This window comes from Lissotriton helveticus, chromosome 7, assembly GCF_964261635.1.
Source record: "Lissotriton helveticus chromosome 7, aLisHel1.1, whole genome shotgun sequence".
NCBI classification, from domain to species: domain Eukaryota; kingdom Metazoa; phylum Chordata; class Amphibia; order Caudata; family Salamandridae; genus Lissotriton; species Lissotriton helveticus.
In genome coordinates, this window is record NC_136068.1 from 1,694,934,397 (window position 1) to 1,694,954,493 (window position 20,097).

At 50.6% G+C, this 20,097-nt stretch overlaps 1 protein-coding gene across 1 annotated transcript in view; it reads right to left on the bottom strand.

Moving 5' to 3' along the window:
* LOC144769642 (uncharacterized) overlaps positions 1-20,097 on the bottom strand; it is a 1,000,462-nt gene that overhangs the window by 414,457 nt on the left and 565,908 nt on the right. The window lies entirely within an intron of this gene.

The following is a 20,097-nucleotide window of genomic DNA, read 5'->3' on the forward strand; positions in this document are numbered from 1 at the left end:
AAATGCTACTAGTGGGCATGCAGCACTTACAGTGCTACCAAAATTAGTAGCCCTTTAAACAGGTCTCAGGCTTGCCACTGCAGAGCTTGTATGTGCAGTTTTAAACTGCAATGCTGACCTGGCAGGTTGGCCTACTTGCAAGGCCCACATCTTCCTTTTTATTACATATACGTCACCCCTACTGTAGGCCCTAGACAGCCCAAGAGCAGGGTGCAGTGTACATAAAAGGTAGGACATGTACTTTTAAGTTTGACATGTCCTGGTAGTGAACTACTCTTAAGTTCATGTTTCATTAATACAAGGCCTATCTTATTCATAGGTAAACATTGGAGCTTCCTCATAACATTTTCTAAGTACAGTTTCCAATTGTGTCTCTAGAATCACAATTTAAAAATACAACTTATGGTGAAGTTGGTTTTTAAATTCTAGTTCTGAAAAGGCCAATTTTATCGAGTTTGCATTTTCTTATTTAAACGATTTGGTGCTTTCTGACTTACTCTGGAATATACATCTGGGCTGGGTGACAGCAAGTTTGCTGCATTAAATCTAGGCAGCCATACACAAAGGAAGGGTTGGTGTGACTGCCTAGTCATCTGCATATTGATGGGCTGCCTGAGCAGGAGGAGCTGACACTCTGCACTTGAAAGCACGGTATCCTGTCCTCACACAAAGAAGAGCATACCCTCAAATGTGAGTCTAGGGCAAGGCATTGCAAGGCAAGGCATTACAAACACCTTTATTTCAAGTCTTCCTACGTAAAAGGCCAAAATGGGTATACGTCCTGAGCCTCTGACACCAACAACTCAGAACACTGCTGGAACTAAGGACACTCTGCCAGGAAGAAGAGGAAGAAGAGCTGATGTGCTGTAGGAGGAACTGCTGCTTTGCTAACTGCTTTGCGGTGTTGGCCTGCGGATTGCTGTGCTGTAGAAGGTACTGCCACTTTGCTACCTGCTCTGCTGCCTGCTGCTTCTTGCCTGAAAGTGAGATGGAATGGGCTTGCTCTCTACATCCTGAAAACATACGTTTCTCCAAAGGCTTGCTGACTTGCCTCCTGTTGCTGAAGTCTCAGGGATATCAAAGACTTCATCTTTCATCTTTGTTCCACACCTTGACATTATGTGCTGTAAGTCTTGCTGTGTCAAGTGGTGGCTATTCAGCCCAGGGCCCTTGCATGTGAGTTTAAAGTGCTGTATCTGCCAGAACCTACACTTCAACATCTGTGGCGATCAGATACCGATGAATCGCATTCCACGACATCGGGAACGACACTTCAACGCTGCTGCGAGGTCTAGACCTGGCGTATTGTCCTCGCGTTCCAGACTCGATGCTTCATCCACTGATCTGACCCATCACCACTACTGCATTTTGTATTTGCTCAGCGGATCCCACATGTCTCCTGTAAGTGACTTGCAATCCGTTGCGGTTGGCCTGAACTCTTGACTTTGTCCTGGCCCAGCACGACCTATAGTAACCCCAAAGCACTATTATGCTTCCAAGCACTATTTTTCACTTACCCTTTAAAAATTCATCTCTTGACTTCTACTTATTGGAATTTTGAGCTCTAGACTTGGTTTGTTCAGAATATAATAATAATTTTTTCTAAACTGGTGTTGAGTCGTGCTGTGGTGTTTTCACTGTGTTACTTTGTGTTTTGTGCTCAAATACTTAAGACATTGCCTCTTTAGATTAGCCTTACTACTCTGTGCCAAGCTACCAGAGGGTGAGCACAGGTGATCTTTTAGTGTGTACCTCACTTACCCTGACTAGGCTTGTGGTTCCTGCTGGTGCTGGGTGTACACTATGGCACAAAACACTTAAAGAGGGGGGGATGGGGAGCGATTTAAGGAGTATATCCAGTACCAATGCTCCCAAGGACATATCTGTACTCACTGGCTGGTGTCTGTTCCTATTAGAGAGAGCTGTAACCAATTTGGTTGCAAGAAACAAGTGTGTTTCTGGTCTGATGAAGATGGGGAATTTCTCCTTTGGAAAGTAGTGCCCTCACACACTCTTGTGAGTGTCATGCTTCATCATCGGGCATTGCTCCTCGTGGAGGTTCTGATTCTGTCCTTCACAGGCCCCGCAAGAGGGCTCTTTATTGGAGATCTTTTAGGAGATGCCGCAGCTGTGCATGTGGGTGTGTGGGCCTAAAAGAGAGGTGTGGTGCTGGTGTCATAAAAATACCTCATACCTCACTGGTACCTAAAATGAATTTTATTCGTAGTTCCGTGGGGTATGGATAAAAAGTAAGTGTGTGGGAGACTAGGGGACCTCTTGTAAACAAATGAGGTAGAGGTCCCTTGCCTGTTAGTGAGAGTGATACCTGGTCGACATGTTTCGAGCTGTGGAAGGGGTCCCTAGTGGATCCCAGTGCGCTTCGTCAGGACCTTGTGGTGTGATTAAGTGCATAAAAAAGTTAAAAAAATAGGAGCAGGGAACTAAACCTGTATAGTCCTATGGTACCTCAACTAAGGCTCTGCTTGAGTTATAGTACTCAGGGGAACACCTCAGTTGTAGTGTTCCTGTTAATTACCCCTTCGAATTAGTCAGAGTGCCTCTAAGGCGGGTCCCGGTGGTTCTAAGGAGGGGCCTAGATGCGCCCCTTAGGAGTGGCTATTATGCCTACATTACCGCTTGGAAAAGGCTGGCACTATGGCAACCAGATATTCGATTTTTAAGATAATGCAATCGGTTAGGATCACTTTATTTGGTCCGCGGGGGAAGCTGGAATTGATCCCTTATTTACTAGTCTCATATTGTGTAACTCAGTGAATGAAGTCAAAGCTGCTATTTGTCTGGAGAATGGACTGGCAGTCACTGACAGCATGTGACTGCACATCGGGCTGAGTCTTCCTTCACCACTCATTGTGGCCCTGCCCACTGAAAACAAGTGGCTGCTAGTGCACAGGTACTGCATGGTACAACTTTCCAACCTCCAAGCACCACATATTTAAACTGTTTTTTTTTTTTTTAAGCCATGAAAATCAAACTTGAATCTACATCCTGTCCGTCATGACTAATATGATTGGCTGGGAGTCAGAGGTTGCACACAAAAGGGTGAAAGCTGAACTAGATAGCATAGGGATTGCAGTTGCGAACCTTGGTGGACTCCAATTTATGTCCGCGGTCACCCTCATGAAACAGAAGAGGTGAGGTAGTCAAGGCAGAGCTGTTTTAATGTAATGGGGTAGGGTGGGAAAGAGGATGAAGTGAGGAGTATAGGGGTTAAAGATGTAGTAAGGAGGTGTAGGTGGGGGATAGAGAGTGGGGAGGGGTAGCAGAGTGCAGGAGTAGCATAAACAATAGTTCAGGTAGAGGCTTTGAGCAGGGTTGTTGGTAATAAAGAGTTGTAGGCGGGGTGAGAATGAGTGATGCCAGACTTGGAGGATATAATGGTTAGCTTTGATTGGGGTGAGTGTAGGGTGAATATGGATTTCCTGGGGTGCAAAGTAGTGTTGGTCAAAGGATGGGGAGAAGAGTATCTTGTGAACGTAGATGCATGTTTGCTGGTATTAGGGATGAGGATACATCTAGAAGGATTGATGTAGTAAGTTGGGGATGTGTGCACTGCTGAATTGGATCTGGGAAGGGAAGGTGGTTACACCCAACATTAACCAGCCCACCTTTCAAGGGAAAGAGGTGTTCTACCTGAGAAGGACTAGTCTTGATCTGTTGTAAAGAAGAGGGCTGTCCTGTTGTGAAGGAGTTGAATTGTGGTGCGGTGTACTCTCACAACCATGGCCTTTGTCTCCCTGCCCCAGCTGCCGCTGCTGAGGAAGTTCGAGGCCCTCCACCATCCGCAGGCTATCACCTGCGCCTCATCCCTGGTGGCCAGTGGAAGACCGTAGGTAGGTTTGTTCATCCTCCGCTTTATTGCTTTTATTGAATTGCCTGTATTTTCATTGTTCTGTCTGTGACTGCTGTTGTCTGTCTTCCCCCGCTGCCTGTACGTGGTCTGTGCCCCTTTTTCTTCCCTCTGTTCCCCTTGCTGTCCCCGAGCTCTCTCTGCCCGGTCTTTCCTTCTGTACCCATCGCTGCCACCGTGTCCCTGCCCAGTTTTCCCTTCTGTTCCCCTCACTGCCCCGTGCCTCTCGGCCCATTCTGCCTTCTGTTCTTAGCTGCCCCTGTATTTCTGTATTCTGTATTTTGCCTCTGTGCCACTAATTTTTCCAGTATTTCGGTGCCCTTTTTGCCTTCTGTGCCACTCGCTTTTCCCTCGTTTTAATGTCCCTTTTGCCTTCTTTTCCACTAGTTTTTTGTGCCCTTCTGCCCTCTGTGCCACTCTTTTTCCCCTAATTTTTTGTGCCCTTCTGCCTTCTGTTCCACTTGTTTTTTTTGCCCTTCTGACCTCTGTGCCACTCGTTTTTCCCTTGTTTTTGTGCCCCTTTTGCCTTCTGTTCCACTCGTTTTTTGTGCCCTTCTACCCTCTGTTCCACTTGTATTTTGTGTCCTTCTGACCTCTGTGCCACTCATTTTTCCCTCTTTTGGTGCCCCTTTTGCCTCCTGTTCCACTCGTTTTTTGTGCCCTTCTGCCCTCTGTTCCACTTGTTTTTTTGTGGCCTTCTGCCCTCTGTGCCACTCGTTTTTCCCTCGTTTCTGTGCCCCTTTTTCTTTCTGTTACCTTTGTCGTCCCTCACTGCCCTTGCCGCTGTGTCCCCTGCGGCCCTGCCCCCTTGACTGCCCACTGCCCATTCGCTGCACCCGTCTCCCGCCGCCCAGCTGCTCCTCCCTCCCACCTCTCCATATATGTTGGCTGCTGCTTGGGCGTGCCGTGGGCGCGCCGCTGGTGCACGAAAGGTGCGCCTAAGGCAAGCCCACCTGTGCCTGTCTGTGCCTGGACCATGCCCACCCCCAGAACCCATGGCCCCCGCACCCACCACGATGACCGACGCCAGCACTCTGCACCCTTTCAACTCCGGACGGAGCCAAACCTGCTTCAAAGTCGCCCCGAAACGCACACACGGCCCCTTCACCTGCCTGAACTGCAGCTACATCAGCCTAAGAGCCGACGAACCACCCGCCAAGAAAGACCCCAACCTCCTCTGATGCATACTACTGAACACCCGCTCCACACGCAAGCAAGCCTTCGAGCTTTGGGACCTGCTCGACACAACATCCCCAGACGTCGCCTTCCTGACAGAGACCTGGTTTAACGACTCCTCCGCACCCGACATCGCCATAGCCATTCCAGACGGCTACAAGATCACCCGCAGAGACCGCACCAACGGAGTCGGAGGAGGAATCGCCATTGTCCACAAGAACAGCATCAGGGTCTCAACGCTCTCACCACCGCCGAACACATACATTTTCAGATCCATTTAGACCCTAACTGCACCCTCAGAGGCAGCCTCGTCTACTGACCCCTCCCGGACCCCACCCCCAGTTCAGCGAACTCCATCGCCGACTTGATCAGCACGCACGCCATGACCTCCACTGACTACATCCTCCTCGGAGACATGAACATTCACCTTGAGAACAAAAACGACAACAACTCCACAACCCTGATCAATAACCTTGCCAACCTCAGACTGAAGCAACTCGTCACAATGCCCACCCACTCCGCCGGCCACACGCTTTACCCCGTCTTCTCCTCAAGCCTGCACGTCTCCGTCAGCCACACCACTGAAATCCTCTGGACCGACCACTGCTGCATCCACTTCACCTTCCAGACACCTACCACACACCACCGCACCCAACAGATCCCCTGCCACTGCTGGAGCAAAATCACCAAAGACCAACTACACGCAAACCTCTCAGCCCACCCACCGAACGCTCCAACACCGACGATGCTGCTCACAGCCTGAGACGCTGGATCCAGGACTGCGCCAACACCCTCGTCCCACTTAAGAAACCCCCAGACAGAGACACCAGCAAGAGGGCCAGCTGGTTCACCCCAGAACTCCTAGCCTTCAAGCAAGCCTGCCGGAAACTAGAGAAGAAATGGCACAGTGAACAAACTCCGGACAGCCACTCAGCACACAAGGACGCCATCCGCAACCACCACCACCTCATCAGGCCGGCCAAGAGGACCTCCTTCAAAGACCGCCTCAAAAGCAACGCACACAATAGCAAGGAGCTCTTCAACATCGTGAAGGAACTTTCCAAACCCAACTCCAACACCAACGACATCCCGCCGTCACAAGCCCTGTGCAACTCCCTCGCCACCTTCTTCCACAGCAAGATAGCAGACATCCACGACAGCTTCAACACCCACACATCCCCAACAGACAGCAACACAACAGACCCTCCGCACACCATCGACCACGACCCCCTGCTAGCCTGGGCCAGCGTGAGCATCAATGACACCATCAAGACCATGCCCACAATCCACTCCCGCACTCTGTCAGACCCATTCCCGCACCACGACTTCAACAAAGCAAGCAGCTCCATCGCACCCCAAACTGCGCAACATCATCAATCTCTCCCTCGAGACCGCGACCTTCCCAGAAATCTGGAAACACGCCAAGATCAATGCCCTACTCAAAAAACCTAAGGCAGACCCAAGAGACCTCAAGAACTTCCGGCCCATCTTTCTGCCCCCCTTCCCGGCCAAGGTCATCGAGAAAACTGTCAACAGTCAGCTAACCCGACACCTGATGAAAACGGAATCCTGGACCCTTCCCAGTCAGGGTTCCGCAGCAACCACAGCACCAGAGACTGCCCTCATCGCCGCCACCGACGACATCAGGACCCTGCAGGACAACGGCGAGACCGCAACACTCATCCTCCTAGACCTCTCTTCCGCCTTCGACACCGTCTGCCACCGCACACTACGCACACGCCTCCATGCCGCAGGGATCTAAGACAAGGCTCTGGATTGGACCACCTGCTTCCTCTCCGGCAGAACCTAAAGGGTCCCCCCCCCATTCCGTTCCAAAGCCTCCGAGATCATCTGCGGCAAACCCAAGGGATCCTTCCTCAGCCCGATGCTGTTCAACATTTACAAGGCCCCGCTCGCACACGTAGCCTGACAGCACGAGCTCAACATAATCTCCTATGCCAACGACACTCAGATGATCCTCTCCCTCACCAAGGACCCCATCACCGCCAAAGCCAACCTCCAAGAAGGAATGAAGGCCGTCTCCGACTGGATGAAGACCAGCCATCTGAAGCTGAACTCGGACAAGATGGAGGTCCTCATCCTCGACTCCAACCCTTCAGCCTGGGATGACTTCTGGAGGCCGACGGCACTGGGGGCAGCCCCGACACCCACCGACCACGCACGCAACCTGGGAATCATCCTCGACTCAACGCTCTCAATGACCAAGCAAGTCAACACCATCCCGACAGATACAAGAAAGACAGTCACCCAGGCCCTCGTCAGCAGCAGACTCGACTACGGAAACTCCTTCTACGCGGGAGCCCCAACCAAGCTCATCAAACGACTACAACGCATCCAAAACGCCTCGGCACGACTGATCCTTGATGTACCATGCCACGGCCACATCACCCCCCACCTGAGAAAACTGCACTGGCTCCCCGTCAACAAGAGGATATCCTTCAAGCTCCTCACCCACGCAACCAAGGCACTCCACAAGATCGGCCCAGCCTACCTCAAGGGACGGCTCTCCTTCTACATCCCCAACCGCCAGCTCTCACTCGCCACCGTCCCGCGCATCCGAAGATCTTTCTCCCACCTCACTGCCAAGACATGGAACACCATCCCACTGAGCCTACGACAGACCCAAGACCTGCTCACCTTCAGGAGGACACTCAAGACCTGGCTGTTCGATCAGTAGCGCCCCCCCTAGCGCCTTGAGACCCTCGCGCGTATGTAGTGCGCTTTACAAATGATTGATTGATTGATGCTCTTCTGATATGTACGCCCTAGGTGTCCTAGACATCAGACTGCTTTTAAAACAATCATTTCTCTTAGAGTTCAGAACCAATTAGAATATTTAGCATTTAAAGGGTTCTGCGATTCTCCCGGTGTCCCAACCTCCATTTGTTGTTGTCTTTATCTTGGTGGTACCGCCTTCTCCCAGTAGGAGGCATCTCAAAGAGGAATATACCTGGCCAAGTCCCCCTCTCATTAAAGCTTGGCTATGCAAGCAACACATGCTGGCCTCTCCAGATCTGGGCTGTGATGTGTGGACAGGCCCTTTCAGAGTCTGCAGGAGCTGCAGGTTCACCCCTATACCTCCCAGGGCCCAAGTGAGTTATGGTTTATAGGAAAAACAAAGGATTATTGGCTGTTCCAACCCCAAGTACTTGTCACATGTACATAGTAGAAAGCAGGTGAGTTGGTGTTATGACATAACCCTGCATATAGGCGCACTCTGAAGGGGGTGGAATAGGGGAAGTAATTAATGGAGTATATTAAAAGTGGGCACCTTGTCAGTAATAGTGCTTTGCACCATTGCACCATGCCTCCTTTTTATTGCAAAGATTGGAATGAGAAAGGGACGGAAAAGGTACGTAAGAGCTAGCATGTGCAGAACAGACCCTGGGGAGCCGCTGCAGGCCTGCACAGGGGGGTAACAGAGGTCTCTGCAATGCGGGGAGGTGCATCTCTTCAGAAGCTCTCTAACCCTTCAGGTGCCTCATTTAGCCCAAGGCCAATGAATATCTGTGAGATGTGGAGAATTGTGATCCGGCTACAGATTTGTTTTGTGTGTAGGGGCATTATTTTTAGTTGCATCACTGAATGGCATGAAGGGGGCATGGCTTGGAGCCGCGGATGCAGGTCGCCTGATCTGCGAGCTCCGCGACTGAGCCCGCATTTATCCTGCCACAACGGACCCCCGGACCCCTCGACCCTCACAAGGGGTAAATAAAGGGACTGTGCCCCTTCCACGTCGGGCTGGGGCATGAGATTGGTATCCGCCTCGAGATCGGGCACTGGGGAGCTCGGCCGGCTGGGACAAAGGCAAGCGACCCAAGATGGCGGCCAGCCGGCGACGGAGGAGCCCGGAAGATCGCGCAGGGCTTCGAGACAAGTGCCCCGCTCTGCAGGACTGGTGAGCGGGGGCCCACGAGTCAGAGGCTGCCGCGACCAAGGCGGATTGGCGGCCCAGCGGGACCTGTGGTGCGGGGAGCGAGCGGCGGCCTCCCCGTCCCCCTCCTGGCTGGCGGATGCTGCGGGGAGAGTGGAGACCAGCTGAGAGCTCAGGTGGGGCCACTGCGTGGCAGCTGTAGCGGTGACAATTCCGGGCAGCCCTGTGTCCAGCTAGTGAAGTCCGGCAAGGGGAGACTGCAGCGGCGGATAGAGGGCCCAGACAGCGTCCGATGCGCATCGCCACCTGCGTGAGAATGAGGGGTAGAGCCAGGGAGTGACACCCCACGGGACAACACTGCGCTGTGGGCGGAGGACCGATCTCTGGTGTCTTCGGTCTTGTGATCGTCAGCAGGTTGAGAAGGACGGCATGGGACTCTGACCCCCCCGCTCGGTCCTGAGGGACTGGGGGCTGGCTGCTGGATGCTGTCCTTTCCACGGGCTAAGAAATATTCAGAAGACGCACATACGCCGGGGGATCCCCTCCTGGGCGGTTGCCGGCTTGCTTTTGTGGCTTCCCCCTTTCTTGGCCTCATTGCTTTGTCTCCCTAGGCCCTGGAGGAGGAGAGGGTGCAGTAGTTGAACGCGGCTGTTAACCCAAGGGGAGCTGCCTGCAGGAGAGCCCACTGGATGAATGGACGGGGCTACCAGCGCAGGCGCTAGGGCGGAGGTGGCGCCTGGAGAGTTGGAGAGACTTGCGGAGGCCTACAGAACTGTGCACCTTGGCTCTGAACTTTCTTGCAGGCTGCTGGAGAGCGTGTCGCACATCGGCCTGGTCAGGGCCGCAAGGTTGAGGGTGCCCCCACTGGCGTGAGCCCCTAGACAGTGTCTGTGACGCTTGTGCGGGGGGGAGCTCCCCCCACGAAACTCTGTCATGGGAAAAACTAAAGGAAGGAGAGATGGGGCTCAACAGCAATCAGGCACTGAACTACCGGGACGTGGCGAGCAGGAAGAGCAGGAACAATCCTGCGACCCACCCATACAGCTGCAACTAGACAACATCTTGGTGGCGATAGCGGACTCCAGGGCGGCGTTGCAGCAGGATATAGCGCAGGTGGCCACGGGCCTGGGTCTCTTGAGGGCAGACCATGGGAAACTCGTGAATAGGGGCGCGGCGGTTGAGAGCGCACTACAGACAATCGAACCAACGCATAAGGACCTCAAGACCACTATGTCCGATGTGCTGGACCGAGTTGAGGCGCTGGAGAAAAGGGCAGAGGAGGCGGAAGGACGCAATCGCCGAAACAATGTCCGCATAGTGGGATTGCCGGAGAAAACGGAGGGGAGCGATATGGTTCAATATCTGGGGACGTGGCTGAAGTCGGTGGTGGCTCCGGAGGGTCTGTCGTCCTTTTATACACTAGAAAGAGCTCACAGAGTGCCTGCCAGGCCGCCTCAACAAGGGCATCCCCCCCGGCCGGTCGTGGCGCGGCTGCTCCACTACCGCGACAGAGACCTCCTGCTGCAGAGGGCGCGAGCGGATGGTCCCTATCAAGTGGGAAACAGTAAAGTAAATCTCTTCCCTGACTATACCTACGAAACTCAGTGGCGCCGGACCTCCTTCCTGGCTGTCAAGAGAGAAATGAGGGAAGAAGGCCTCCAATACTCGTTGTTATTCCCAGCCCGACTGCGATTCATAGTGGATGGCTCGGCAAATTTCTTTGACACTCCGGGAGAAGCTTGCGCCTGGCTGGAACTCTACCGCGCGGGGAAGGATGGAACGGAACGAAGAGCACGGAATCCTACGGACCTCCCCCATCAGCAGCAGCTTAGAAGGCCACGACGCCGGCAGCTGAGCCTGAAGAGACCGCTACCGTGGTTAGCAGAGGCAGAGCGCCGGGATGCACTGGAAGCGGTGACGGCGCTGTCGAACTCGCAGGGGCGGCGGTCCCCGGAAAGAACTGACTCTGATAAAGACAATGATGGGTCGGACGCGGAACAGTCGGAGACGGACGGCTCGCGGCTGCTGGTGGTCACGCCGGCGACAGAGGATGGAATACTGGACGAGGGTGAGGCACCTGAAGGGCTAATCATGGTGAGCCGACACGGACTTGCTGGACTCGCTGATGCAGGTTTGGGGTGGGGGTGGGTGGGGGGGAGGGGGGAGACCGCTGAGGGACTGATTAGTTAACGGGCGGATGGTCGTGAGGAGGTAGCTCGTTTGCGAACTTGGAACTGAAACACACTCCCCGATGCGCACTGTTGACAGTACTTTGTCTCTGTTTGGGTCGGGGGGAGGGAGATGTCTGACGTGTATATATCTAGAGGGCTCAGTTGAACAGCGAGATCTGGAGGAGTAGAGCCGCTACCCGTTGGTTTCCGGCCCCCCTCATTGCCCTTAAGGCATGGCCGCAGTGTCTGCTGCTGGGCTTAGCAGTTGTTTGTTAGCTATCAGGGTTTGGATGGAAACTAGATGGGAGTTGCTATGTCCTGTTCTTGGGGGCCGGAGGGGATTGGGATGTTTAAAGGGGAGTTTGGGGTATATATTCACCGATGCAGTGTCAGGAGTAGGATTTCGATTGCACATGAAACTATGGGAGAATGGGTGATACAGCTGACTTGAAATGCATAACCTGGAATGTGAGGGGTCTTCATACCATGGCAAGACGGCATAAGATACACGCATATCTGGTTCGCAGGGGAGTACACATTGCGCTACTACAGGAGACACACTTAACAAAGGCTGAGGGGATTGCACTGCAGCGTAGGTGGCGGAGCCAGGTTTACAACACCACATACTCTGCATATGCTAGGGGGGGCACTGATTTGGATTAGAGCGGGGGTCCCTTTCCAGCTGATTGGGCAGACGGTAGATCCTGAGGGCAAATTTGTGGCCATCACCGGGAGGCTGAGAGGTAGGGACGTTGCCATCTGCTGTGTATATGCTCCTAACGTAGATCAGTTGAGCTTCCTGACGCGGCTGTCTGGATCTCTGGCACAATACCTAGTGAGCCCTTTGCTGATGAGGGGATTCTTCAATTCCGTTACGGATGTCTTTTTGGATAGATCGCATCCCCCTTGTGCCGATTCCCCGATCCATCGCCTGACTAAAGGTAGGCTGGATTGGCAAACGAGATGGGGTTAGTGGACGCCTGGCGGGCACAACACCCAGGTGACTGAGACTACTCCTACTTCTCCTGTATGCATGAACTTCATGTCAGACTGGACGCGGTGTTGTGCTCCCCCACAGTAAGGCCTGCCATTGTGCGTACTGAATATCTAACCAGAACGATATCTGACCACAACCCATTGTTGGTCACCATGCAGTGGGAAAAAAAAAATCACTGAATGGCATGAAGGTCCCATGCTCTTGGTTTCCAGAGCTTATATAGAGACATGAATAAGATGCGTGAGGTGCTAAGTGGACTGTTCAAAGCCTTACGGGGCATGGCACTAAGAATCTGGTTCAGGTAACGCTGTGTAAAGTGCTTGGCCTGCTTTCTCTTCTCTGGGATTAAAGACTGAACTTCAAAGTAAGTGAGTACCTTGGATTGCAGTAGCGAGGTATAATCTGTACGTGGCATGGTATGAATAAGAGATTCTTCACTCTCTCCACTTCCTTAGGTGGAACATGGAATTAAACACCACCCACATTAAATATAAAGTGTAATGTCCTATTGAGTATAGTAGAGATCAGTCTATCTTCCTCTATTTGTCATTCATATGTTTCAAACGCTCACAAAATCCTCCCAGCGGATTTCAATGCCACCCACTCCCCACCTTGCCCTTTCTCTGCTTAATTCTTGCTGAAGTCTAACCCTTTACATTGCCTACACAACAGCAGGCACGTTCTTGGGGTGTATCATCAGTGGAGAATAAAGGAAAGGCAGCCCAGTGGGGTTCTAGGTCTTCAGTACCTTTTGTTGGAAGTGTCAGTTTCAAAGAAGATGAAAATCAATCAAGTATTCAATGGTTGGTAAAGCGAACTACTCACCCAAAAGGGTCTCAAAGCTCTGAGGGAGGGGATGTGGATAAGGGGTAGCTCCCGGAATTTCACTCTGATACGTCGAAGAGCCATACTTGGAGAGTGTAGGCGTCTGACAGAGGTGGAGAGGGAAGGTGGTCCATGCCTTGGCCGAGAGGAAGTAAAAGAAATTACCTCCAGTTCTGGTCTTTTTGATGCGCGGCACCATAGCAAGGGGGAAAGGCAAGAATGTGGAAAGAAAGTATGTTTTGGAAGATGTGCAGCAGCGAGATGTCAGAATCTGCTGTGCAATGAGTTGGTGCAATCACAAATAATACCAAAGAGGTCACTATGTGCTTAGTAAAACACTATGAGGTGGGTGCTAACAACCCCATCAGTAACTCACTTCAGCATGTGCTTAGAGACATTTTTGACCGTGATATAAATGCCGGGCTCACTGTTAAATGCTTCAAGGATTGCTATAATGCTGTACCAGGTGTGTGATGCGATTTAGTTCTGGCTGTGCTGTAATGCATTGCAATAACATTAATTCTATGTAATGTACGATTTTGTTATTGTTATTGTTATTGTTATTTTGTCTTCTATAGCGCCCACTCACCGGCAGGTCTCAAGGCGCTCATAACCAGAGGACAAAGAACAACACCCAAAAAAGATCAGAAGAACAGCACCGCGTACAAATCAGTGTGAAACCATAACTTCCCTAAACAAAAATGTTTTTAATGATTTCCTAAAGCGTAGTAGATTACCTTCTTTCCGAAGGGCCTCGGGTAATCTGTTCCAAATTTGGGGGACCAGGACTGAAAAAGATCTCCCGCCCTTAGTTGTCAGTTTAAACCTTGGGCAGACTAGCAACTGAGCATCTGATGACCTCAAAGATCGTTCCGGTTTATAGATCTGCAGTCGGTCCTTTATATAGGCAGGTGCTTGCCCATAGATTGCTTTGTGGGCCGTACAAAGGCTTTTAAACTCCGCCCTTTGTCTAATAGGGAGCCAATGAAGGTTCTGAAGCAAAGGAGAAGCATGAGATCTCCTTGGGAGTCTAAAAATAAGACGTGCAGCATCGTTCAGAACAATCTGCAGTCTATTGGTCAGATTTTTAGGCAGGCCCAGATAAAGCGCGTTTCCGTAGTCCAGCCTCGAGATGATTGTGGCCGAAACTACAGTGCGGAGCATAGATGTAGAGAGAAGGGGGACTAATTTTCGCAATTGTCTAATCAGACCAGTACAGGTCCCTACAACCGAGGAGATCTGGCTGATCATAGACAATTCGCTATCAATTTTAATTCCAAGGCTTTTCACCTTATCACAAGGTTTTGGGGTGGGACCCAGTTCTTGAGGCCAATATAGGTCACTCCAGGGCGAGCTTGTGGTCGAAACCACTAACACCTCAGTCTTTTCAGGATTAATTTTCAATAAATTTGCTGTCATCCAGCTGACTACAAATCTAAGAGTATCCTGAGCATACTTCTGAGCAGAGACAGTATTGTCTATGCTAAGTAGCAGCTGGGTGTCATCAGCATAGTTAAAGACATGGCAACCCTTGTTTACCAAGGAATTAATCAGTGGTTGTATATAGAGGTTGAATAAGACTGGGGACAGCGCGGAGCCCTGTGGGACTCCGCACGTCAAATTTCCCACCTCCGATACAGTATCCCCCACCTGGATTCGCTGCGTCCTCCCTGATAAGAAGGATTGGAGCCATTGAAAGGCCTTATCCCGAACGCCGAACCCGGCCAACCTGTCCAAGAGAAGGGTGTGGCTGACAGTATCGAACGCCGCTGAAAGATCTAAAAGTATCAGGGCGCTCGGTTTTTTACTGTCAGCCATCCCCCTAAGCTCATCCAGCACCGAGAGCATTACCAGCTCGGTGCTATGATGTGCACGAAATCCCGCTTGGCGCTCCTGGAAAAGATGGTGGGACTCCAGGAACGAGGCCAGTGACTTCAGCACATGTTGTTCCAGGACTTTGGACAAGAACGGCAATTGAGAAATAGGCCTATAGTTTTTCAAGATGGTAGAATCAGCTCCTGGCTTCTTTATCAATGGCTTCACCCGAGCTTCCTTAAAACTGGCTGGCACCATCCCTGTTTCCAATGATTTATTCAGGAGGGAGGTAATCTGATCTTCTAGAATAGGACGTGCCAAACAGAAGACGCTAGGAGGGCATGGGTCTGCCGGGGAGCCAGATTTGGTTCTGCTCATGAGTTGTTCAAGGCTCATTAAATCTAGTGGCGGAAATTGTGAAATGGTACCTTCCGAGGGGGCCTGTACATCCTGAAATATATTAGGCCCAGGTACCGTATTCTGCCTAATGTCAGAGAGGATGGTGTCTACTTTCTCCAAAAAATAATTTTGAAACATATTGCAGCTGATTGTTGTTTCTATATTTTCAGGTTTTTTGCTCAGCTCATGTAAGATTTTAAAAGTTTCTTTCTGAACATTTTCAGCTTGATTTATCCGAGTTTCGTAATAACTAGCTTTAGTAGCCAAAATAAGCTTTTTATAGACATTGAGCAAGTTTTTATATTGAGTTCGATCCCCTTCATCTTTAGTTTTCCGCCAGCTTCTTTCAGCTTGACGGAGTTTCTTTTTATGTTCTCTTAAGGGCAGGGTAAACCATGGTGCCCCCTTTCCTATTTTTTTTATCGATTGAAACTTCCCTGGTGCAATCTGGTCAAAAGCTTTTTTCATACTATACACTAAGTCTTTATAGTCTTGGTCAACATTGTCGTGAGAGACCTTTGGTTTGGCCAGTTCAGATAGGCTGTCCGTTAGAGTTGGTAAATCAACTTTCCTCCATTGGCGGACTTTCTTCATTATAGGAGGGGGTTGTGTCAGTTTTACCTCAATGGGAATATTGCAATAGATCAGATAATGGTCTGACCATATGCAAGGTAAAATGTCTAGAAGAGTCACCTTAGAGTCTAGCACCCAGAGGAGGTCAAGAATGTGTCCCTTTATATGGGTTGGGGCCTTTACCAGCTGCTTAAAGCCTAATGAAGACATGATTACATCTAAGCATCGGGCTCCTGGATCCTTATGGGCCTTTTCCCAATGTACATTGAAATCTCCAGTCACCACTACTTTTTTGTATCTTGAACAGATATCCGATATCATGGGCGTGAATAAATCATTAAAAGCTGGAGTCGAATTTGGTGGACGATAGACTGAGAGGATTACAACACACTGGTCGTCTAACACGATTTTTACTCCAAGGATATCAGCCAGATCTACTGTTTCTGCTAATATCTGTACTACTGTAAAAGATTTTTTATACAAAATAGCAACACCCCCTCCTCGAGCATTATGTGCACGATTGTGCCATATGATGTCATAATCATTCGGGAGGGCTGCTATAATATCTGGTAACGAATTATCCCCGAGCCAGGTCTCAGTGAGGGTCAGGACATCGATATCCTCATCCTGAAGCAGGGAGAATATCTCCAGACTATGTTTCTGCAGGGACCTTGTATTCAAGGAGGTCAATTTCAGAGAGTCTAGATGTGGTTTAGATAGAATAATAGGGGATTTGGCTATAGACATCTCTGCTAAGGTCATCGATATGGCAGAATCTAGTGGATTGCCAGACCTATCGAGTTGGAGTAAATCAGCAGAGGTATATACATACCGTTTGGCAGGAGTCCCAGCCCCCACGCCCGGTCGTGCGCGGACGGGCGCAGACGGGCTGGACTCTGGCGTGACTCCGGCGTGCTCACGCTGCGCGCGAGCGCTGCGCGTCAGCATGGCCGTCCTAAATAGCTGCCACTGTGCAGCTAGCGCGCAAACAAAGATGGCGCCGTCAGGCGTCCCGTTTTTCCCCCAGTATGTCTGCCAAAGGTGAAGGAAGGGATGCAGGGACCCGCTAAAACGCGGTGTACTTTCCAAAATTACAGTGCAAGTAGTTGGATTTAATGAGGTTTTAAAAACAGGGGAAATTTAACATAAATTCAAATCATATACCAAACAGGTAATTTTAAAATTTCGTATTTGCCCACCAGCACTAAGCGCGATCTACATGAGCGCTGTTCAGATTATTAAGCGTCCTACCTGGTCAAGAATTGCTTGCAGGTTTGCCCGTCCTAAATAGCTGCCACGATTTGCAGTTATAGATGTCCGGGAGTGTGTTAGACTTGGCTTTTTCACCGAGTTTTCCCCTAGACTTTTTGCTTTTTGGCCTCCTGTTTTTGTTGGTTTTAGGACTCTGGGCACTTTACCACTGCTATTCAGTGCTAAAGCATAAGCTCTCCCAGTAAATTGTACTTTATATTGGTGCTTCCATGACTGGCATATTTGATTAACTAGAAAGTCCCTAGTACAGTGCACTGAGAGTACCAGGGCAGTGGGCCTGCAGCATTGATTGGGCCACCCACAGAAGTAGCCCTGTAAAGGTATCTCAGACATGCCAATGAAGTGTCTGTACGCAATTTGTAACTGCCATGTCCACCTGGCAAGTGCACTCACTTGCCAGGCCCTAATCTTCCCTTTTCTTACATGTAAGTCACCCGTAGGTAGGCCCAAGGTACCCCTGTGGGCAGGGTGCAGTGTATGTTAAAGGTGGGGGGACATGTACTGGTGTGTGACATGTCCTGGTAGAGAATTACAGTGTATTTTGTTTTTCACTATGGAAAGGCTATCTGTCCCATAGGATAGAATGGGAGTTTATTTATATCATAGTATAAATATAACTTTCCAGTGGGACAAGATAGAAAGATGTAGTTTAGTATTCCTGAACTCAGAATATAGAATTGCATCTTTCAGTAAAGATGATTTTTATATTGTGTGTTTGAAAATACCACTTTTAGAAAATGGGTATTTTCTTGCTTAGCCATCCTGTGTGCCTCTGCTGGTTTGTGGATTGACGTTATGGCTTTGGAGTGACAGGGGCTGGGGATGTGCATTCTCTCAGACGGCCACTGGGGCAGATGGGGTTGATGTGTGTCGTGCCCTTCCTGAATGAGTCAGGGCTGGGCTGAATAGACCTGGGTTGCATTCAGAGTAGTGGGAGGAGTTTTTACTAGCCTCTGAATCTGCCTGGGATGCACACCTGAATAGGCCCTGTCTGCCTTGGACAATGCTGTCTCCACCTCCTGCCACAAAGCTGCACATGAGAGAACAGAACTGGTTTTGGCTGGCAAAGAGCTTCTCTGCTACCAGAGCACAAAGGAATGTGTGCTATAAAAAGTGGGACCTAGGCCCCAGAAGTTTAGATTACTGCAGAACTAAGGAACCTGCCAGGAAGAAGAGCTGGAAAAGCTGTCAGTAGGAACTGCCACTTTTATTGCGTGCTCAGCTGTGTAGGACTGCTGCTTGCTGCTTCTGAATTGGGCAGGGAAATGACTAGATTGTACCTTCATCATCCTGCTCTTAGAGTTTTCTCCAAGGGCTTGAAGTAGAGTGTGCCTCCTCTTGGAAGTCTCAGGCAGATAAAAGTCTTCATAGAGCACTTTGGGACTAAGACGACTGCCATGAAGAAGAGCTGGAGAAGCTGTGAGTAGGACCTACCACTTTGCTGTGTGCTTTGCTGGGTTGAGTGTGTTTCTCCAAGGTAGAGCTTGCCCCCTGTTCAAGAAGTCTCAGGAACAGCAAAGACTTCAAGTTGATCTGCTACCAGCACTGGGAACTGTGTTTTTGTGCCACTGGGGATGTGCATTCTCTCAGACGGCCACTGGGGCAGATGGGGTTGATGTGTGTCGTGCCCTTCCTGAATGAGTCAGGGCTGGGCTGAATAGACCTGGGTTGCATTCAGAGTAGTGGGAGGAGTTTTTACTAGCCTCTGAATCTGCCTGGGATGCACACCTGAATAGGCCCTGTCTGCCTTGGACAATGCTGTCTCCACCTCCTGCCACAAAGCTGCACATGAGAGAACAAAACTGGTTTTGGCTGGCAAAGAGCTTCTCTGCTACCAGAGCACAAAGGAATGTGTGCTATAAAAAGTGGGACCTAGGCCCCAGAAGTTTAGATTACTGCAGAACTAAGGAACCTGCCAGGAAGAAGAGCTGGAAAAGCTGTCAGTAGGAACTGCCACTTTTATTGCGTGCTCAGCTGTGTAGGACTGCTGCTTGCTGCTTCTGAATTGGGCAGGGAAATGACTAGATTGTACCTTCATCATCCTGCTCTTAGAGTTTTCTCCAAGGGCTTGAAGTAGAGTGTGCCTCCTCTTGGAAGTCTCAGGCAGATAAAAGTCTTCATAGAGCACTTTGGGACTAAGACGACTGCCATGAAGAAGAGCTGGAGAAGCTGTGAGTAGGACCTACCACTTTGCTGTGTGCTTTGCTGGGTTGAGTGTGTTTCTCCAAGGTAGAGCTTGCCCCCTGTTCAAGAAGTCTCAGGAACAGCAAAGACTTCAAGTTGATCTGCTACCAGCACTGGGAACTGTGTGTTTTGTGCTGCAACAGAAGAAAAAGCAACCCCAAACTGCCACACTTCACTCCCCAACCCTGGTCTTACCGGCAATGCCACCTGATGCTGCCACCGCACCGCTGTGTGCACTACGACCTGTGGGTACCGCACTCCGCATCGCCTCGCTTCACGCCACCGCCCTGATATCACTGACGACGACGCTCCCTGCTGACATCGATGCCGCTGCTTGCACCATGGTTCGGGGGCACCGCTCTTAATTTACACGAAGCACCGCCCTCATCCCGCACCGCAGTCTTGGCCTGCCAGCGCCATCGATTCCAGCTTGTCAGCCGATGTCAGCTCTTCCACAACGATGATGCCACAGCTTGCACCGTAACCTGCCACCACCCTGATGAGCACCACATCAAGCCCTGGTCTCACCAACGCTGCTGGACGACCGTCTCTGAGCTGCTGCCTGCTCCGTGACCCGAGTGCACCGGCGGTCACGATTTCAACCGCGAGGAGTTCAATCTGCAACACATTTGACTTCAAGGGCCTGACGACTCCTTCTCCAACTTTCAGAACCAACAGCAGCTCTTCGGAGCTCAATGAGAGGTCGCTGCCGCCCTGCATTTCCAAAGGTACTGTTTTGCGGATCTTACCGACACCTTAGCTGGCCTCGGTGAGCCAGAACTGTTTGGATTTGTTGTTCACAATGCCGTAATAGCCCCAGACGAAGATATCCACTTCAAGGAATTGTATTTTAAGTCTATTTTTGATTATTAAGACTTTTGAGAACTGTATGATGGATTTGTGTCGGTTTTGGTCTTGTATG